This window comes from Sciurus carolinensis, unplaced genomic scaffold, assembly GCF_902686445.1.
Source record: "Sciurus carolinensis unplaced genomic scaffold, mSciCar1.2, whole genome shotgun sequence".
Classification (NCBI taxonomy): Eukaryota; Metazoa; Chordata; class Mammalia; order Rodentia; family Sciuridae; genus Sciurus; species Sciurus carolinensis.
The window spans coordinates 302,326-326,141 of NW_025920227.1; the positions used below are offsets into that span (position 1 = coordinate 302,326).

Genomic DNA, 23,816 nt, shown 5'->3' on the forward strand with positions numbered 1-23,816 from the left:
AATAGCCTCTTCAACATATGGTGCTGGGAAAACTGGAAATTCATATGCAACAGAATGAAACTAAACCCCTATCTCTCACCCTGCACAAAAATCAACTTAATCAATGGATTAAGGACCTTGAAATCAGACCAGAGACCCTGCATCTTATTGAAGAAAATGTAGGTCCAAATCTTCAACTTGCTGGCTTAGCATCATACTTCCTTAACAGGACTCCTTTAGCACAAGAAATGAAAGCAAGAATCAATAACTGGCATAGATTCAAATTAAATAGCTTTCTCTCAGCACAGGAAACTATCAGCAATCCAAAGAGAGAGCCTATAGAGTGGGAGAATATCTTTGCCACTCATACTTCAGATAGAGCACTAATTTCCAGAATATTTAAAGAATTCAAAAAACTCTACACCAAGAATACAAATAACCCAATCAACAAATGGGCTAAGGAAATGAACAGACACTTCACAGATCTACAAGCAGTTAACAGATATAGAAAAAAATGTTCAACATCTTTAGTAATAAGTGAAATGCAAATCAAAACTACCCTAAGATTCCATCTCACCCCAATTAGAATGGTGATTATAAGGAATACTAGCAACAGTAGGTGTTGGAGAGGATGTGGGGAAAAAGATACACTCATACATTGCTGGTGGGGCTGCAAATTAGTGCAGCCACTCTGGAAAGCAGTGTGGAGAATCCTTAGAAAACTTGAAATGGAACCACCATTTGACACAGCTATCCCACTCCTCAGCTTATACCCAAAGGACTTAAAATCAGCATACTACAGAGATACAGCCACATCAATGTTCATAGCTGCTCAATTCACAATAACCAGATTGTGGAACCAACCTAGATGCCATTCAATTGATGAATGGATAAAGAAACTGTGAGATACATATATATATATATATATATATATATATATATATATACACATACACACATACACACACACACACACACACTCACAATGGAATATTACTCAGCCATAAAAAATAATAAAATTATGGCATTTGCAGGCAAGTGGATGAAATTGGAGAATATCATGCTAAGTGAGAGAAGCCAATCTCTAGAAACCAAAGGATGAATGATCTCACTGATAAGCTGATGATGACACATAATGGGGGGTGGGAGAGGGGCAAGAATGGAGGAAGGAGGGACTGTATAGAGGGAAAAGAGGGGCGGGAGGGGTTGGGGGAAGGAAAAAGTAACAGAATGAATCAAACATCATTACCCTATGTAAATGTATGATTACCCAAATGTTATGCTGTTACTCCATGTACAAACAGAAACAACATATATCCCAATAAAAATAAATTAAAATAAAAAAACATATTTATGATACAAGACCCAACTTCTTCTGTCAGCTATAAAAAAAAGAAAGGGGTAGATGGAGAAAGGGAGGAAGGAAGACATTGAGGAGGAAAAGAGGAGGAGCAGGAATGGAGGATAGGATGTGTGGATCAAAAAGGACAGTGGATGGAAAACAGAGGGAATGAGAAATGACCTTTATGGTCAAGTAAATTTGGTTCCATCTCTAGCCACAGTAGATCGTCACCCCTTCTTTTGCTTTGAGTTGCCTAGAGGAGACTGGATATGGACTTTCAGAGCCAAAATCCTGGGCTCCCTGAGCTCTACTTCTATTTTCTTGGCATGACACAGGGACCAAGAGGACATGGGCTCTTTCCCTGAAAAAAAGTACTGAGCATCTGTCTTCAGAAGTCTCTTGGATAGTAATGAGGAGGAGACTGTGGAGCTCAAGGCAGATGTCAGCTACTGATGGACTTGAACTTGAATTCAGGTCCATTAACACCATAATGGAGGATGAATGCATGGCCAAAGAGCAGCTAGGTAGATACACCATGGTGTGACCAGCTCCATGTGTGGAATGCTCCTGCCTGTCTCAAGAGGATGCCAGGCCAGGAGGTCACCATTCCATATGGTGTCAGATGTCCTTGTAAGGTAAGATTCTACAAAGGCCCCTGCTTGATGTATTGTGGAAATGTCATGACAGATCATGTAACCCACCACATCTCTGGAGTCAGACCCCTTTGCAGGCCAGGTGCCAGCAAGCATTGTGAGGAAGCAAAGCCTTAAGCAGGATGGTGGAACCATAAGTGATATACGGTGACATGTGGCAATTCTTGGTTCTGTAATCTGTAGACTCATTGCTTTCTAGTCCCCAACCCTAAAGTTAGGGCCAGGATTCAGGATCTCCACTGCAAAATTGTAGGAGCCACAAACATTCTGTCTCAAGAGCTAAAACAGTGACACATTAATATCATATTCTTATATGCTATAAGTTTTGTTCAAGCTGAAAATAAGGACTGGGGTTGTGGCTCAGTGGTAGAACGCTTGCCTAGCATGCATGAGGCCCTTGGTTCAATCTTAAGCAACATATAAAAATAAAATGAAGGTATCATGTCCACCTACAACTAAAAAATGTATATGTTTAAAAAACTGAAAATAAAATCTACATTAAAGGAAAGTCATGGTTAGAATTCATTTTACAAAATTTACTGTGGTTTTCATACTTTTTAAGGCTGTTTTTGAGGTGAAAGCATGTTACAAACCACCACATTACCCTTACAACCTTTTCCATTTTTTTGAGCCTCAATTTCCTTTTGGCATTTGTACCAGAAACTGGGGATGTGGTGATGCTCTCACCCAAGGTGTGTGGCAGGGATACTAGTCACCTCCATTCTGCACACCTCTAGGAAGAGTGTTCAAGCAGGAATTTGCTATGATCCCTTGATCAAGGTATAGAAAGGTCAGGGCTTAGTAATCCAGAAGGATCCTACTTTCTCTTGGCCCTCTGGATGGGCCTTCCTGCTTCCAGACTCCATTTTCCAGCTGCCTCCTTTCCTTCATCCTGATTCACTTTTTTTTCTTTATCTCTCTTTGCTTTTTCTAAAAAAATTATGTCCACAGACATATAACATAAATTATAACCTTTTCTATGCACAGGGGTGCAGTATGTTCAAGTTGAGCTTCTCTGTCCACCTTTCATCTCCAGATCACTTCCACCTTCGCTGACTACAACACTATCCCCATGAAACAATAATACTTCATGATTCCCACCCCCAAACCCTTGGAAACCACTATTCAGCTTCCTGTATCTAGGAATTTAACTGCTCCAGGAACTTCATGTAAACAGAATTGTCTGAGTTGTCCTTTCATGTCTGGCTTTTTCATGTTAGCAGAGTGTTTTCAAAGTTCATCCATACTGTATGGGAATCTCCTTTCTGTTTTAGGCTAAATAGTATTCCATGGCGTGGGTAGACCATGTCTGTCATCTCTTCACTCACTGATAGACATTTGGGTTGTTTCCATGTCTTGGCTGTTGTGAGTGGCACTATAGAGGACAGGGACTTATGGCATCTTACCTTGTATTTGATGACTTCTCCAGGAAGGTGGAAGTGTTGTTCTTCTGGGACTCACCCAGCTGCCTCTGGCTCTGTGCCCTTGACCAACATCAAGGTCAGCTGGAAGGCACCTCATCAGATGGAAGGATAAAACAGGCACTGTCCATCAGTTTGGCACCTTATTCTAGAGTGGGTGGGACAGATGAGAGAGAGTAAGAACAAGGCATTGTCCCTTCCAGGTGAGTGTCAGAGGTGAACCATAACAGATCAAGGAAATTCTAAAGTAGCAAAGGAGAAAGTGGCAGAAGATGATTTGGATTTGGTGTCCACCCTTCTGGAGTCCAGTCTGGCCTTAACCACCCTCACTTTCTCCTCTCACCTGGAGCCATCTTGAAGACAAAAGGAAGCGACCTGTGCCAAGAACCAGGTCCAGAGAAGTGCCAGGGGACTCTCAGCAACTTCAACTTCCTGCCTTGCACAGCCCAGGCCTGCAGAATCTGTTTTCAGTCAGGGAGGGAGGGAAGTCTGCACTGGGGGCTTGTTTTAGGAAGAGTAGAGGGTGAGGTAGATCCGCGCTAAGGGTTTCCTGCAGGAAAGTCTCTGTGTGACTTCCTGCCCTGGGGGACCTTGCAGGCTTACAAGGAGCTGTGGTTTGAGCTCTAACTTCTCCAGCTGAGTACCCAGATTCCCATGTGGCAACTTGGTTTGAAACGCTGCCTTGGAAGCCCTTTGGTCAGAGCTGACCTTTCTCTTTCATGCTTCCATTTTACTTCTGGTGCAGAATGCCCAACGTTGGGAAGCTTGCCTCCCAGTGGGTGATCCAACAATCAAAGTATGGAAAAATCCAGGCTGCCATGTCCTGGGTGAAAGTGGGGCCTTTCCCAGGCAATTTTGAGGCTTCTATTCTCTTGTGTCTAAGATAGAGGGAGTCGGAGTGCATCTCATGTTTTCAGCAGAAAGTGAGTAGATTCCTGTTCTTGTGACTCATTTAACAGACATTTCCTGAGGACCTACAATGTGCTTAGCTTTGTGTTAGGTGTATGGGTGCAGTGACGGTCATCAGCATATTGTTCTTGTGATACTTGGACTCTTGAGGGGTGCAAGAAGAAAGTCAAAGGACAGGAGTGAGTGATGTGATGTGGGGAGGCACCAGGGTCCCTGGGACTGGAAACCTCCAAAGCAGGGGCCTCCAAAGCAGAGACACTTCCTGTAGGAAGGGGTGTAACTTAAGATGCATGGACAGAGGCAGATGAAGAGGCACAGAGGAAGTGTTCCAGGAAGAAGGGAAAAGATTTGAAAATCTGGATGTGAGAAGGAACTTGGAGTTTTGAAAATTCAAAATGATCCAGTATGGTGGGGAATGGATCCATGGAGAGACAGGGAGTATGGGGGATGAAACTGACAAGGGGAGCAGGAGCTGGCTTAGGAGGGTTCCTGCAGGTCCAGACTCCTGCAGGCCCAGAGCTTTGGAATTGATCTCAGAAGCCTGGAGTTGCCAAGCGGTTTCTGGCCAGATTGAGGGGCCTGTGGGACTGCTGCAGAGTGGAGGCTGGCTGGATTGGAGGAGTCCATCCAAAGATAAGTTGAGCAGCAGAATTGGGGCTTCATGTTGGGCTCTCACTCACTGCCTTGAGTATTTGTTAAACACCAGCTGTGTATCTAACATGTCGTCAAGCTACATTGACAAAAGTAAGTCCACGAGGGCTCATGCAGGGGTAGGCCTGGGCCTGGTGTAGACCTGATGACTAGGGAGAAGGAAGAAGAGATCTGAAGATAGAGAATGGGGCAGAGTGCTGAAGGTCAGGGAGGGGGGAAAAGTCAGCTGGTCCTGGGCTTGGTATGAAAATTTACAAAGCCCTACTCCTGCTCTGGCTCTGCCTCCCCTTCTCCAGCCTCATGCCTTTCCCTTTCTGGCAGCATGTTCTAGAGACATCTCTATTAATACCAGTCACAGGGCAAGGTCATTACTCAGGCACCAATTTTTTCTCCAGCACAAATATTCATATAGGACTGACCTGTGGCTGTTATGTTTTCCTTTTATTTAATTTCTGCTGTCATTTGTGTTTTGCTCATCTGTGGCTAACATGATTAGCTCCTCTGTGTGGAAGCCTTGGAGCCAGCTAATTCTCTGGGAATGACTGCACAGGGCAGGGGGAGGAGGAGTAGGATGCAGGCATGTCCCACTTCTGCTAGGACAGTCATGGCAGGTTGGCAAAGGTCTGGAAAGGGAATCTTTTCTCCCTCAAACCTGCTGCTCCCAATGTTCAGGTTAGAAGTAGACTTGTGGCAAAGCTGAGAAACTTAAGCAGGGGACCCCCACATTAGCAATATCTCCTTCTCAGACCCTGAGTGGGTACCTAGTGGAGTGTTCCCATGGCCATGGTTTGCAAAAGGAAGATAGCTTCAGAAGTTTATCTTAGAGGTCTCTGCCCAATTAAATGGACTACTGCTCTCCTTCACCCAAATTTGGATCTGACTGTGGTGATTTGAGTTGTGGATATATAACTCTTGCTGTGGGTAAATACTGAGATGGACCCACTGCAGTATTGAAATAATGCCAATGTTAATAATTATAATAATCATAACATCCCCACTGTATCCCCAACTCTGGAGACAGACATTATCATTCCTAGGATGCACAAGATGAATTTCAGGATATAGTCATGATCCATAGCTGGAGTTGCTAAGGCTTGTATCCAGGGTGGTTGACACCTTCCTCAAAGCCTCTCAAAGTGGGAATAGTCAGAGTCATATATTGAGTGTCCACTGAGCACTGGGAATTGAACATACTTATTTTTTTCCAAACACTTTATCAAACAGTCCTGCAAAGTAGGAAGAGAATATTGGCTTTGCAAAGGAAGAGAATATTGGCTTTGCAAAGGAGAAACGAGATGCTGGGATGGGAGACTAACCCTGCTCAATCAATGTGGCCAATACATCACCAGTCAAAAGGTGAGGCCTCAGTGTCTCTGTTTCCCCAGAACCAGGAACCTGACCACACTACAAACAGGTCAGGAAGGAGCACCCCTAACTGTGGGCTTATGTTTGGTTGAGCAATTAAGAGACACTTTCTCTCTTTTCCTTTTGTGTTATTTTAGAAACTTCATAAAGGATATTCCATGCAGTTCCTAAAGGAAAATGAAGATGCAGCAGAATGTTCTTTCCCTCTTCAGGTGGACTGAGTGTGAGGCTAAGCTGGAGACTGTCAGTCATGAGCAGAAGGTGCTGTGGGTCATAGTCAGGGTAGGCACAGTTGCAACTGAGACATAGGGAAACTGATCGGGGATAGATGAATGGATCGGTAGGATCTGCTCTCTGGTCTCAGATTTCCATCCTCATGCTTCTAGCAGACCAGACCCCAGTATACGTTGTCTGCCAAGACCTGCCAGAGCTCTACTGGCTCCTTTGAGGGCAGGGACATATTTGTATCACTCATAACATCCTCAGAACTAGAATATTATCTGGCACAGCATAGATGCTTCATAAGTTCTGGCATGCACAAAAGGCAGGAACAAATGAATGAGTGACTTACCGTAACAGACTACCTCTTAGAAGCATTTGGATTTTAATGAAAACTCTGAAAATCAGAAAAGTCCTATGAGGCCTAGGTATAATTCAAAGGACAATGACCCAGAACACAGCTGAAGGGACCTCAAGATTTGGTGTCAAATGGTCATGTCCTTTGATAGTTTGCTGTGAAACTCTTTCTTTCCCAGTTGGGGCAAGATGAACAAGTTCTATGAACTGGTGCCATGAATGATAGAGAAGTGTTGGGGTAAAGCCAATAGCCAAAATTCTGACCTCAGGTCATGCCTTGAAGAGTATTAGTTGTGTGTTCAGTATTCAAACCACTCAACCTCTGTGCCTTGTTTGCTCATCTGAAAATAGTCACAGTATCTCATTGAGGTGTTACCAGAATTAATTTAGTTAACACTATAAAAAATAAAGCTATGAAAACAAAGCTTGGTACATAACTCATGATTTATGTTTGTTGTCTATAGACTTTACTCATATTTTTGAATTGACTATTATTATATTCTCAATTTAGTAATAGCAACTATGGTCAAGTGCTTAGAATATGCAAGACTTCACCTTATTTTCTCCTTGCACAACTCCATAGAATATTTATTTTCATTTCCATGGGCTCCATTTTGCAGATAGGTCATATGGCCAAGGAGAAACAGCCTTTTGATGGAGGCACAAACCAAACCAAGTTTAACAGGGTTTGGGGTACCTGGACCAATATTTGCTAGCAGAAAAACAATATTCCTCATTGAATTTCAATCTTCCACTCCTTATGTTTTCACCTATTTCTCTCAAGATTCATTACAGTGAGGTAAGTAACTCAAAGTCATATCCATGATTTCCCAATCATTCCATTGCATTCAATTGCACTCAGAAAAATGCCTAACTTGGTAACCAGTGCTCACGTGATATGAGAGAAAAAGAAGGGAGAGCTACCTTATTCAAAGTGGAAGGGGCAGGCTTCTGGCAAGTTCAGTGTGAAGGGCCCAGAGGTTCCAGGCTCCAGTAGAAGAATGCCCTTTTTCTCTCTCCCCAGAGACATTTTCTGGGTCTTGGGCCACCTGGAGTTTGAGGAGTGACTTCTGTGACCTCGTGCCTGCACCGCAGACAGCGGCTGAGATCACAGAGGGGCTATATGACAGCGCAGTGATGTCATGGTTCCCATGGCAACCAGAGACGCTTCTGGTCCCAATCACTATAGACCTAGATTTAAAACAATCGTCAGCTCTGCGGTGATGGTAAGAGGAAGGAGGAAGGGAGCGAGGGCCAGGGGCCCGATCTTTCAAGAAATGTGATTCTAAACTCCTGGCTTAGTTGAACAGGAGCTATGGGATGTGCGGGGCGCAGCCGAGGGGCCTTGGATGACTCCAGGTCCAGGCAGAATAGGGGACTCCACTGAAGCCTGACAGCTTGCACTACCCTCCAGGCCTGCTAGGTGGCGCTGTGCTGGTATGACCGAACCTGGCATTATGACAGCCCAGTCACCTAGCTCCTAGCTCCTGCTGCAGGCAATGAGCCCCCAGGAGGTCTAGGGGACCAGGCAGGGACAGAGGGCTGCATGAAGGCACGTGGGTCACCCAGCTTAGCAGCGGCCCCGCTGGCATTGCACTCCAAAACCACTCCTCCACATCTGGGCACACCCAGGATTTGGCCGATTCTGACAACTGGCCTAGGGCCCTAGCAGCCACATGGCATGATGGTTGCTGACAGTTCAGGGCAGAGGAGCGTGCAGTGCAGCTCCCTGGCTTATGTGCTACTTGAATTGGGAAACATCACACCCAGCCTGGTCGGTTGTCCCTCCTTTCTGAGAAAGCCCTAACAGGAGACAGCTGGAACCTGGGGAGTTGGTCTAATAAGTAGATGTGGGTGGCTGGTGGGATGGCTTATGAGAAGACCAGGGAGTCATTCACTCAGCATGTTGGATGGAGGACAGGAAGGAGCTGTCAAGCAAGGAGAGATGTGCTGTGCTCACTCCACCTGTCAGGGCCAACCACCTTGGCTATTGCCTTACAACTGGGCTGCACTCAGAAATTGTACTGCTGTGATTTTTCCAGAGGTCCTTCAACTCACCTTCAGATTCAGGAATATCTGACCAATCTGGGTTCACCCAAGGGTTTATTCGCTTGACCAGACTAGTGCCTCTGTGGTACAAGGCCCTCTGGGAAATTTCTAAGATTCCTGTTACCAGCCCCTGAAAGATGCAGACCACAAGCCAGTGGATGAAACAAGAGCCTGCTGTTGATGAAATTGATGAGCATATTTTCACAGGGCAGAATACCAAATGTGAACATGCATTGTGCTGAAAGAGGAATGGCACAAAGCTTCAAAACTGAACACTCCAAAAGGAAGAGTAAGGACCTTGGGTGGGCATGAAAAGCTGAAGGGTGTTGGTGCTGAAAACCAACTTCAGTGAAGAGACACTAAAACAATTGTCAATGTTTAAGATCTATGCCCAAATTCCAGGACATTTCTTCAACTTCAACTTACTGTACAAATACAGGAGGCAGTCAGTGCCAGATCATTCTGTAAGCAACCATCATAACTGACCCTGATTCCCCTTGCAAGGACATCAATGCCCTTGCAAATTCCTGGTTCTTTCCTGTTGCTTGCAAGGGACAGCTGATGATGCATATGATGATTTTTACTTCTTCTGGAACAAGAACTATGAGGAAATACTTTCCTTACACCACAGCAACTACACCTGAGACCTTCAATTGAAACTAGTTCAAGTAGGGATATGAAGCACTGAACCATGGCTTTCGAAATAGAGTGCAACACAATATCAGAAATTTAAACAAAAACATCTCTGCTAAAATGCAAATGTGAAAATCCAACATTTGTAAAACCTGAATGTCAAAACAGAACACTTTATACATATCCAAATGTGTGATGTTGGATGTGAAGGACATGTAGGTTCTAGGCTCCAGTAGGAGAACGCACTTCTCTCTTTCCCCAGAGGCTTTCTCTGGGCCTTGGGCAACCTGGATGTTGAGGAGTGACTTCGTGACCTCATGCCTGCATGACAGACATCGCCTGAGGTCATAGAGGAGCAGCCTGACAGCATGGTGGCGTCACGGTTCCCATGGCAACCAGAGACGCTTCAGGTCCTGGCTCCTTCAGACCGAGATTGAAAACAAGTGCAGGCTCCGCGGTGACGATAAGAGGAAAGAGGAAGGGAGCCAGGGCCAGGGGCCTTATCTTTCAAGAAATGTGATCCTAACCTCTTGGCCCAGTTGAAGAAGAGCTATGGGGTGTGCAGGGTGCAGCGGAAGGGCCGTGGGTCGCTCTGGATCCAGGCAGGACAGGGGACCCCCTGCTAAAGCCTGACAGCTCCCACTACCCTCCAGGCCTGCTAGGTGGCGCTGTGCTGGTTTGGCCGCTCCGGGCATCATGACAGCCCGGTCACCTAGCTCCTCCCGCGGGCAGTGAGCCCCCATGAGTCCTAGGGGACCAGGCGGGGACAGAGGGTTCCATGAGGGCACGTGGGTCACCCAGTTTAGCACCGACCCCAGCGGCTTTGCCCTCCGAAATCACTCCCTCAGTTCTGGGCACACCCGGGATTTGACCCAGTCAGAAACCTGGCCTAGGGTCCTACCAGCCACAGGGAATGCTGCATCCCCTGTCCCTTACATATCTCTTAAAATAGAATGTTGTTTTATCTATATTGTAAATGCTTTTCAGATATGTCCTCACCAGTTCTACTACTATCTCTTCAATCCAAATTGCTATCTTCTTTCTCCTTGACTATGGAGTATGCAATGTTATCCTAGCTTCCTTTATTATACCTATTAGCCTATTCTCATGGAAGCCAAAGTGATCCTTTACAGACATATCCTGGTATTTTACTCTTGTGCTCACTCTTCCAATGCATTCTCATTGCATATAGGAAAATAATATCACCTTTCACCTAACTGGCCATAGCATGCTGTTTTCTATTCACCCTTGCCCCATTCCCATGATTTCCCACATATTGCAAATGGAGGATTTTGGCTAAAACCCTTTCAATAGCATTCCACAGGGAGAAGAGTAAAACCCAGGCCCTCAGTGATTTTGTGTGTGGCTCTTTCTTTGACCTCACTTTGTACCATTTTATCTCTTGCTCACTCTTATGCAACTCTTTTGCAACTGTATCAACTTACTGCTCTCAAAAACATCCAACACACTAAGCCTACCCATCTATCCAAATTAGTTAATTGACTTTTATTCAGGTTACCTTGGGTAATAAATAAGCAGAAGGAAGACTTGGATTTACATAAGGAAAATGCGTGGTCTCACCCAGTGAAGCCATGCATAGAGAAGCAAGCTTTAATGAGGGCAGACGGAAAAATGTTGAAACACTGCATCATCCTCCACCTATAAGAAAAGTGAACCTTTCTGAAAGGGATCAGTGTTGGTGATGTCAGGATGGAAAAGCAGGAAATGAAATCTAATAACTGGTGAACCCAGCAAATATTTAACACTCTTAGTAGCGGGAAAAAGGGGAAGATTTTATCCTAAAAAGGCTATTGCCTTGTTCACTTAGGCAGACAGAATAATAGCCCCCCAAATGTGTTCATGTCCTAATCCCCAAAGCCTGTGAATGGCAAAAGTTACTTTGAGAACGTGATTAAGTTGATATTTTGAGATGGAGAGATTATATTAGATTATCTGGGCAAATCAACTCTAACCACAAGGGGTTTTGTAACAAGAGAGTTGAGCAAAAGTTAGAAGGAGGAGATGTGACAATGGAAGCAGAGATTGGAATGATGGACTTCAAAGAGGAAGGAAGAGGCAATTAAGTCAGGGGATGCAGGCAGCCTCTAGCAGATGGAAAAGGCAAGGAAACAGAAATGGCTATAAAGACTCCAAAAGGAATGCCCTGATGATAGCTTCACTTCAGGATTTCTTATTTCCAGAACTAGAAGATAATAAATTTGTTTTGTTTAAAGTCACTAAATTTGCAGTGATTTTTTATGTTGGCAACAGGAAAATATACATTCATTATCACATAGACTGCATGGTTAATTACACTGTGTCTGGAATCTCCACCTCAAGTTTTTAAATTCTTTTGCAATTTATCTGGAGGCAGTTCTTAAATAGGTGACTAAGTGCTGATCACGGATCAACAGGATGTCAGAACAGGGAAGTATATTAGAATGTTTATTAGCAGATCTACACCAAGGCTACCAGAAATGCTGTCCATCATGTAAGAAATTGGGAACTTGTAAAGACAGAACCACCACAATAAAGACATATCTGTAAAGCTATCTTACAGACTCTTAATGAAAATGAGGTTAAAGCTATCCCAGACATTTTCATTCATGAAGAATGGTCCTATAGAGAAGGTCCTGAAAGTTGGCACGCAGGGAAGCTGGAAATAGTTCCAAAGGATGACTGCACAGTGACCAAGGCAGAGATTTGATCTTCATTATTCCTCTTTACAAAACACAGCATGGTGTCTATGTGTGTATATACAAAGACTGACCTCCTTTTCAAAAGCAAGGGTCAATAATGTGTTTGTAGCAATGCACTTCTTTTTTGGGTTAATAGTTCATGAACTACAGATAGATTGCAAAGCCATACTCCCAGTGGTATATATGAACATGTGTGTGTATATCTGAGTGTGTGTTTCTGGGGTGTTCTTTAACTGTCATGTCTAAGAATACTTCTCCAGAGGCAAGGAATAAGGTCTGAGGTTAAATGATGGACAAATCCCTTTAGGCTATGGTCAGATCATGAATATAGACAACAGGAATAAAAGATTAACAAGTTAAGAAATATTTAATATAAATATGCCTATAGCATAAATTTCACTCCTGTTTCTGAATCCCCAGTGTCTCTGGAACACTGGTGAACATCTCCAAGGGTTGTGTAGCTCCTGAGGTAAAAAGGGTGCTTGGACTCTGAACTGTGAGGGAATAATCACTCCCTTCCCACCCAACTCCTCTTTATCCCCAAAGTTCCCTGCCAGCCTGCAGGTTCTAGTGTGGCTATTCTAGACAGCTACACAAGTTCCCACAGTTTGTTTCAGAAATACCAAGTAAGGTAGTAGTGAATAAACTGTCTCTCACCAAAGAACCCTCCTCACAGAGTTACTCTGAGAGATGCTTGCCTAGTTTTTGAAAAATCAAAATTTTGAAAAGTACATAAATATGCAGGGTGGTGTTTTAGAATTAGTCACAGTGCTATTTTACTATTTTAAAATTTATTTTAAGGGACATAAAAGCTAGACATATTAATAGATACCATGTAGTGTTTCAATATGTGTATAAATTGTGAAATGTTTAAATCAGGCTAAACATATCTATCTCCTCAAACATTTATCATTTCTATATGATGATAGCTTTCAAAATCCTTTCTTCTAGCTCTTTGAAATGTACCATATATTATTGTTCTCTATAATCACCCTACTATGCAATAGCACACTAGATTGTCTTAGTTCTAATTGTATCTTAGTACCCATTGACCAATCTTTCTATACTCCTCTACTCTCCCAGGCTTCTGGTGATCAGTATTCAATTCCCACCCTCTATGAGATCAATTTCTTTTCCCACACATACTAGTGAGATCATGTAGTGCTTTTTTTCTCTTTTGTTTTCTGTGCCTGGTTTATTTCACTTCTAGTTCCATTCCTGTTGTAAATGACAGAATTTCATGATATTTTAGAGTTAAATAGCATTCCATTGTGACTATGCAATGCTTTTTCTTTATTCACCAGTTGATTGGTATTTAGGCTCTTTTCATTTCTTGGTTATTCTTAATAGTGCTGAAATGAACATGGGAGTCTCTTTGATATGCTCATTTCATTTCCTTTGGATAAATACCTAGTAGTGAGATTTCTGGATAACATGGTAGTTATGTTTTATTTTAAGATATTTTATTTAAAAATCCTCAACAAAATATTAACAACTGAATCAAACAGTACATTAAAAAATCATTCATCACAATCAATTATCACTAATTGTCTCATGGACACAAGAATTGTTCCATATGTGCACATCAATAAACATGAAAAACCACATCAACAGAATGAAGGACATATGCTCATTTCAATAGATGCAGAAAAGTCACTAGAGAAATTTAATATACCTTCATGATAAAAACACTGAACAATTTAGGTGCAGAAGGAATGTACCTAATCATAATAAAGACCATCTATAGTAAATTAACAACTAACATTATACTCAATGTGGAAAAAGCTGAAAGCTTTCTGAGGACTCGAGGCCAAGACAAGGATGCTGACTTTCATCACATTAAAAAAAAAATTTTATCTTATCTTATTTATGGTACTAGAGACTGAAGCCAGGGACAATTTACCACTGGAGTATTATACCCAGCCCTTTACTTCTTTGTTTTGAGACAAGGTCTCATTAAGTGGCTTGTGGCCTTGCCAATTTTCTGAGGCTGACCTCAAACATGCCTCAACCTCCTGAGTTACGGGGACTATATGCACGTGGCCACACCACTTTTATTTAATATGATTCTGGAAGTACTAACCAAAGCAATAAGGCAAGAAAAATAATAATTTAAAAAAGATATTAGAACTGGAGGAAAAGAAATCAAAGTGTCCTTGTGACCTTATACACAGGAAACTCCCAAACTAGTAAACTAATAAATGAATTGAACAACGTTTCAGGATAGAAAGTCAACACACAAAAATTAGTAGTGTTGTTATATGTCAATAGCAAATTATCTGAAACAAAAAATCAAGAAAACAATCCCATTTTCTATTGCTACCAAAATACCTTGGAAAAAATTTTACCAAGGAGGTGAAAGACCTCTAAAATGAAAACTATTAAAATATTGATGAAATACTTGAAGAGTACTCAAAAAAGTGGAAAACATCTTGAGTTCATGGATCAGAAGAATTAATATTGTAAAAATGTCCAAACTACCCAAAACCATCAGCAGGTTCAATGCAATATCTATCAAAATCCAATGGCATTCTTCACAGAACTAGAAAAAAAAATTCTAAAATGTATTTGGAACCAAAACCCTGCTGCACAGCCAAAGACAGTGCAAGAAGAAAGAGCAAGGAAGGAATTACACACTGCTTGTTTTGAATGCTTTGATCCAAGCCTTTTGTTTGTTTGAAGGCAGACTCTGAAAAATAATAGTATCTTTAGCCAAAATAGTTGTAAAGGCTCATTTAAAGTTCACTTTTATAAAAATCCTATATATATTAAATCAGTTATTCTTTACAACAACTCTAGGAAATCGATACTGTTATTAATTATGTTTTACAGATGAGAAAACTAAGACAAAGAAATTAAATAAGATGTCAAGTTCACTTAACTAAATTAGTATCAGAGTTGGGATGTAAATCTAGTTTGTCAGATCCCAGGGTCTATGGTGTCAATATTATGTCATGTATTCTTTATCATGACCTATTAATCCCACATTGAGTTCATTATCAACCACCAAATCCATAAGCTATAAATCCTAAGCTATTAATTTGAAAATAGTGTCTGAGTTCACATGCCTGAATTCAACCTGGATCTTTCAGATTTTAGGATTTGTTCTAATTGTTTCATACGCATTAGTTATTTAATTTTCACAACAACCTCAACCTCCTAGTTAATTATGTGTTGGCATAGAAGTTTGATTCATGATTTTTTTTAGTTGATTTGTTTATGTGTTTTGTTTTTCAATTCCTCGTTTTACTCATTTTAATTTGAGCAAGCATTTTATAACTTTCAGGGACTAATGTGGTCATCACTGGACATACTCAGGCAGAGGATGGAACACCACATCTGTTGAGATTACTCTTTTCTTTGGGTGGGTGGGTACTGGGAATTGAACTCAGGGGCACTCAACCCCTGAGCTACATCCCCAACCATATTTTGTATTTTATTTAGAGATGGTATTGCTGTGTTGCTTAGCACCTTGATTTTATTGGGACTGGTTTTGAACTCTCAATCCTCCTGTCTCAATCTCCTGAGTGACTGGGATTACAGGCATGTGCCACTGCACCTGGCAAGATTACTCTCAACAGTTCCTACAAACCATGAGTTTTTGTTGCCAGATATTTACTTAATAAATATAGTGTTACTTATAATAATGTAAGGGTTAAAATTTTTAGATTTCTCCTGAGTGGACACACATCAATTACTCCTGATGAATAGTAGAGAGCTCATGGGACCAGAGTTTTCCTGACATTGATTTCAAACCATCCTCTGATCTGTTATTTCCAGGATGGGAAATTCCTTGATAAACTCTTGAATTTACAAGTAACAGGACTTTTCTTGAGTTTTGATCATCCTAACCACCCAGTGAACAGATATAGATATCCATCTCAGTAAGCCTGGGGTTTTCTAAAAAGGTAGATTGTTAAAATAGGCTACTCTTTTAACTTAGGTTTTAAATCAGACTCTCTTTGAATGATGGACTGTTGAAGTTCATCAGTACAACCTTGATCAGGCCACCTACCTTGTTACCATTTCTTGACTCTCCTAATTGATATGAACTTCTCCCTTGCTGCATTTCCTCTTTATCTTAACCACCACACATCTGAACTTTGGGTACTGACAACAAGCACGCTTCAGTAGATTTAAATCCAGTCTACACATTCAACTGTGGTCTCCAACTTTAGTCATCTGCAGAGTCCTACCTCTCTCTGGAGAACTGTGTATACCTAACAACCTTCCACATCCATGCTAGAGAAGGCTTTAATTAAGCCTAAGAACAGACAACTTCTGCCTTACTATGAACATACATTTATTCATTCATTACACAGCATGAGCACCTGTTTTATTTCAGGTTGTTTTGGCACTGAAGTAATAGACATGAAAAGACACAATTCCTGGTTTAGGAAGCTCACAAATATATTGTTGGTTAGCCTGCTGTGTAGTTTTATATTCCAAGTTGCTATTCCTGCTTTTCTGTACTCTGTTCCTTACCTATTTCCTGTTGTTCAGTCTCTTCTTTCCATAGCTAAAAATTTAACAACCCTCACTTTAGTGTTTATAAAAACAAAGAGAACCTATAGAATGGGAGAAAAATATTTACCACATGCACCTCATATAGAGCACTAATATCCAGGATATAAAGAACTTAAAAAAACCTAACATCAAAAAAACAAATAACCCAATCAATAAATGGGCTAAGGAACTGAACAGACTCTTCAGAGAAGAAGAAATACAATTGATCAATAAACACATAAAAAATGTTCATTATCTCTTGTAATAAAGTAAATGCAAATAAAAACTACTCTAAGATTTCATCTCACTCTGATCAGAATGACAATTATCAAGAATTCAACCAACAGTGTTGGCGAGGATGTGGGGAAGAAAGTACACTCATACATTGTTGGTGGAACTTCAGATTGGTGCAATCACTATGGAAAGCAGTATGGAAATTCCTTAGAAAATTTGGAGTGGAACCACCATTGGACCCAGCAACTCCACTCATTAGTTTATACACAAAGGGCTTAAAATCAGTATACTACAGTGTGCATCCACATCAATGTTTATAGCAGCTCAATTTACAATAGCTAAACTATGGAACTGACCTAGATGTCCTTCAACAGATGAATGGATAAAGAAACTGTGGTATATATACACAATGGAATATTACTCAGCTTTAAAGAAGAATGAAATTATGGCATTTTCAGGTAAATGGATGGAACTAGAGATTATCATGCTAAGTGAAATAAGCCAAACCCTGAATGCTTTCTCTGATAAGTGGATGATAATCCATAATGGGGTGAGGAGAATGAAGGAGCTTTGGGTTGAGCAGACAGGAGTGAGGGGAGGGGAGGGAGTGTCAGGATGGGAAGGACAGTGGAATGAGGCAGACATTATTACCTTATATACATGTATGATTACACTACCTGTGTGACTCTGCACCATGTTCAGCCAGAGGAAGTTGTGCTCCATTTGTGTACAATGTGCCAAAATGCATTCTACTGTTATGTGTAACTAATTAGAACAATTAAAAAAAAAACAACAACTCCATCCATGGTTGTTTTCCTCTATTTAAGCTGAAGTCCTTGGACTTTGTACTTGAACTTTATAGCATACCTTCTGTTGTCCTTTGACTCATCGACCTATGTTGACCTGTATTTTGGCATCAGAGACATGGTTCTAACAATATACCACTTTCTCAGAACCAACCCAAGCTCTGAAACTGATTTTCCAAATGTACCATTTTTCTTCCCCTTATCTTCCCAAGGTTCATAATTCCTTTCATATGCTTGCACTTACCCATGACCTGACACTAATGCCAGCTGCCTTTGGAATATAAGAAAAGAAAAGGATATGAACCAGCTACTCTTCAAGGCAGAATCATATCTATAGGACAGAGGGAAGACAGAAGGTTGAATTTATCTTACAATATTTCTCTGCAACAAAACTAGGAGAGAAACATCTGTTAGTGTCAGATTTAGATGTAAAAAATGCAGATACCATTAATAATTGGTGTGTTTTTTTCTGCTAAGGAGCAATATTGCTCATTAGGAGATCTTAGACATGCCATAATGGAGGCATGTAAATTTTACACAATCTGAGCATAGCCCAAACGCATCCAAAATAGAAAAATGGTGAGATTCAAGTAGCCTACCTTGCTATTTTTTTAAACACTTGAACCTGGAAAAAAAAAGTCTATTGCTAACTCATAGATTTTGTGGAAAACCATTATCTTGCCTATCTTCCAAAACAAAGCACCAAGGCAGTTTAACATATTCTCTATTAATGTAAAAGTGAACCTTGTGCTATTCAAATGATCCTGTGTTTCAAGCAGTTCCTAGCTCACAAATGGGTTTTGTTCAAAAAACATCATTTTTAATATTTGTAAGACACAAAAACTTGAAAGGACTGCTGACCTAAATGTAAGTTCCACATTTATATGTTTTAGAAAAAAAACAGAAGAAAATATTCATGTCTCTGGGTTAGAGAATGGTTTATGAGCTATGATATCAAAGGCACACACAAGTATATTTATGGACTTCATGAAATTAAGACATTTTTTGCTTTGAAGGACACCATCTAGAAAGGTGAAGAGACCATCCATAGAATAGGAGAAAATATTTGCAAACATATATTTAACTAGGGACTTGTGTTTAGAATATATAAAAAACTATTATAATTCAACAGTAAAAAGCCAAATAATCCTATTAAAAATGAGCATACTTTCCAATAGACATGTCTCTTAAGAAGATATACAAATGGCCAATAAGCACATAAAGGAATGCTAACCATCCTTAGCCATCAGAGCAATACAAAACAAAAACAATATCACTTCACATTCACTAGGATAGCTATAATAAAAGAGAGAGAGAATAAGTATGGGTGAGAATGAGGAGGAATTGGAACCCTCATGCATTGCTGATGGGAATGTAATATGTTATAGATGTTTTAGGAAACTGTCTGGTAATTTCTAGGAAGGATATGACCCAGGAGGTCCAAGGTGGCAGACTGAGGCTGAATTCCTTGTCTCTCTGTAACCAGATTCAAGCAGAGGAAATACTGTTTTCCTGAGAGGCAGTCATCACTGCCCACCCATCTTCTGTTGTTTACCCCAATGGTCCCCCATCTGCCAGCATATCCCCTGCCTTTTAAGTATGGATTGCTCTCTGACTGCAGCTTATCATCTGCCATTTTCCCATTTGCCTTCCTCTTCCCTGCCCATCACCTACCCATCACCCACCACCTGACATCCACCTGCCAATCTTCTGCCCTTAGCCTGCAGACCCCCTGCAGACTGCCAGTTTATTGCCTACTGTCTGCTGTTGCCTGGACGTTCATTGTCACAGTACCCACATGTTTGGCTACATGTGGCTCCTGCCATCTTGGGACAACAGCCAGAGTCTGCAGGTTTGCCACCACAGCTGCTGCCCTCTCAGGGCATGGCCACCTGGGTTTGAGGTCTCAGGACAGTGTCTGAAGATATATTGGTGTACCTGCAGGTCTGGTTGCATGTGAAGTTTTTCTGTTCAGTGTGGTAGAGGCTGCCATCTGGCTGTCTCTTTGCATGGTTGCTCCTTTGTGTGAGTTCATCCCTGGTGGTCACTGTGCCAGTTGAAAGGTTATTAAGATCTTGGGACTGCATCAGGGAAGATGAAGCCCAGGTTCATCAGATTACAGCTGGGTTCATGAGGGGCAGTATGGGTCTGGCAAGCCTGTGGAAAGCTAGAGACTAGGGGCAGTTTGCTGCGGGTGTTCAGAGGTTGATAAAACTAGAGAAAACTGAGTCTTGAAGTGTGCAGGAATGGAAGGGCTGGTTACGATGGGTGGTGAAATGGTAAGAAGATGTGAGGGCATCTTGCTATCTGCTCACCCACCCAACAAGTCCAGTCACCCACTGGACTGGAGATAATATCAAACTTCAGATAATCCTGCCTATTGTCAGAAAAGAGAAGCTGAGAAATTTTTTGAAAGCCAACAGAAGCAATCATTCAATTTTCCATTGAGACTTTCCTCCTTGTTTTTTCCCCCCTTTTTGCCCTCTCTCTCTCTCTCTCACACACACACCTCTACCATCTTTGAATCCTAATATTTTTCATGTACAAATTTACTGAGGAATGGGATGTCTGAATAGTATATGACAATTTTGTTGCATATTATTATATTTTTACTTTAAAAAAAATCTGTGAATATTTTTTCTCTCACCTGTTTCCTTGTATTTTCTTTCTCACTTCTCTCATACTAACAGCTAACCTCTATTAATTCCTCCCTTGCTCTTACTATAAATTTTTACCTGTCTTCTCTCCCTGTCCCTCATAAACATCACATCTTACCCTACTTCTGTTCCCTCATTGTCCATCATTTGAAACAGTAAAACTTTTTAGCAAACTTACTCTTTATATTGTAGACAGTAATTGAACATGTCATTTCTGCCTATTGTGACAAAACCATAAATGCCTTAAGAGGAGCCATTTGGTTCAAGGTGGTATATTGTTTGCATTGTTAATATTGGTCTCCACCTTAATGATGAAGTACTAGAAACCTTCAGGGACACTATAAGACTACAGGGTAGAAATTGTACTGCCTCAGATCCATACTGCTAGATGAGAAGACACATAAACAACATGAAAAAAAACAAAGGAACAAGTGCCTCAAACAAACCAAGATGTTCCAACAATAGAATTCATAGACAACACAGTAGAAGGAATGACAGAGAAGGCGTTTAGGAAATACATAGTTATATTGATCTTTGAAATAAAGGATGGCATTGGAGAGAATATGCAGAAAGTGAAAGATCATTTCAATAAAGAGGCAGAGATTATAAAAAGTAATCAAGCAGAAATCCTCTGAATGAAGGAAACAATAAACCAAATTAAAAATTCAATGGAAAGTATCACCAACACACTAGAGCATTTGGAGAACAGAACCACAGGCAATAAAGAGAAAGTATATACTCTTGAAAATAAAGTTGACTGCACAAAGAAGATGATAAGAAACTATGAACATAATTTCCAAGAAATATAGAATAACATGAAAAGAACAAATTTAAGAGTTATCAGGATAGATGAAGGCATGGAGATACAAACCAAAAGAATGCACAATCTTTTCAATGATGTAATGTCAGAAAATTTCCCAAATGTAAAGAATGAAATGGAAAGTCAACTACGACAGGCATACAGGACCTCAAATGTACAAAATTATGGCAGGCTCACACAAAAGCACATTATAATGAGACTGACTAATATACTGAATAAAGATAGAATTTTAAAGCCTGCAAGAGAAAAAAATCAAATTATATATAGTGGGAAACCAATTTGGATCTCAGCTGATTTTTAAACCTGACCATCAATTCAGGAGATCCTGAAATAATATATATCAAACTCTGAAAGACAATGGATGGCAACCAAGAATTTTATATCCATTAAAATTAAGCTTGAGATTTAAAGATAAAATAAAAACCTTCCATGATAAACGAAAGTTAAAAGAATTTACAACTAAAAAGTCTGCACTACAGAACATTCTCAGCAAAATATTCCATGAGGCAGAAATGAAAAATATAAAACAATGATAACCAGTAAAGGGAGGAACTATATTAAAGGAAAGGTCAATCAAAGGAGAGACTAAGTCAAGTTAAAAACCAAAATTAACCAAAATGACTGGGAATACAAATCATATCTCAATAATGACCCTGAAAGTTAATGGCCTAAACTCATCAATCAAAAGACATAGACCAGCAGATTGGATTTTTTAAAAAGACCTCAAAATATGCTGTCATCAAGAGATTCACCTCCTAGGAAAAACATCCACATACTGAAGATAAAATGTTTGGAAAAACCTATCACTCACATGGATTGCATAAATAAGTAGGGGTTTCCATCCTAATATCAGACAAAGTCAACTTCAAACCAAAGTCAGAAGGGAAAATGAAGGACATTCCATACTGCTTGAGGGAATCATATATCAACAAGACATAACAATTGTAAATATATAAGCCCCAAACAATGGAGCATCTATGTACATCAAACAAATGCTTCTTAATTTCAAAAACCAAATAGACCACAACACAATAATACTGGGTGACTTTAACAAACCTCTCTTACCACTGAATAGTTCTTCCAAACAAAAACTAAAACAGAAACTATATTAAATAATACAATCATTGATTTAGATTTAACAGACATTTATAGAGTATTTAATTCATCATCAAGCAAATACGCTATCTCCTCAGCAGCACATGGATCTTTTTCTAAAATAGACCTTATGTTATACCACAAAATGACTTTAGGAAATACAAAAAAATAGACACTACCTGCATTCTATCAGATCATAACAGAATGAAAATAGAAATAAATGATAAAATAAAAAATAGAAGCTACTTTAATACATGGAGACTAAATAGCATGCTATTGAGTGAGATTGGATAAAAGAATAAATCAAGGAGGGAATAAAAGTACTTAGAAGTAAATAAGAAAACCAATACAACATATCAAAATCACAGGGATGCTATGAAGGCAGTGCTAAGAGGAAAGTTCATTGCACTGAGTTCATACGTTAAAAGAATAAAAAGTCAACAAATAAGTGACCTACCATTATATCTCAAAGCCCTAGAAAAAGAAGAACAAATCAACACCCAAAGAGAAGACAGAAAATAATTAAAATCAGAACTGAAATCAATAATATTGAAACAAAAGGAAAAATTGAAAAAAATTGATAAAGCAAAAAGTTGGTTCTTTGAAAAAGTAATATTGACAAACCCTTAGCTATACTAACAAAGAGAAAGAGAAAGAAAACTCAAATTACTAAAATTCATGAAGAAAAAGGAATTATGATGGAGAATAAGACAGATAAGATAATTAGGTAAGTAGAAACTATTTTGAAAATTTATACTCAAATAAAATAGAAAAACTTGAAGATATCAACAAATTTCTAGAGACATATGATCTACCCAAACTGATGCAGGAGGACATACACAATTTAAACAGATCAAATTGAAGCGATGAAAGAGAAGACAATATCAAAAGCTTAACAAACAAACAAAAAAAACCCATGGCCAAATGAATTCTCAGTCAAGTTCTATAAGACTTTCAAAGAAGAATTAAAACCAATACTCTTCAAATTATTCCATGAAATAGAAAAGGAGGGAACCCTTCCAAACTCATTCTATGAGGCTAGTATTACCCTTATACCAAAACCAGACAGACACATCAAGGAAAGAAAACTTCGGTCCAATATCCCTGATGAACATAGATGCAAAAATTCTCAATAAAATGTTGTCAAATCTCATAAAAAAAACATATTGAAAGGATAGTGCAACATGATCAAGTGGGTTCATCCCTGGAATGCAACATTGGTTCAACATACGGAAATCATCTCCAGGTACCGCTGCTGCTGTCAAAGCTGTCATGGTCACCTGGAGTTCTGCTGACCTCAATGCTACCTCAAACGCATGGAGGTATTTTCTCCAGGTGTGGCTACCATCTACACTGCTGCCCAATGATACTGCCAACACCACTGCCACTAAAGCTGCTACCACTCTCTGGATGTCACCAGG

At 40.2% G+C, this 23,816-nt stretch overlaps 1 pseudogene; it reads right to left on the reverse strand.

The window, feature by feature from the left end:
- Positions 1 to 5,064: 5,064 nt before the first annotated feature.
- LOC124975225 (chromodomain-helicase-DNA-binding protein 1-like) overlaps positions 5,065 to 23,816 on the reverse strand; it is a 105,980-nt pseudogene continuing 87,228 nt past the window's right edge.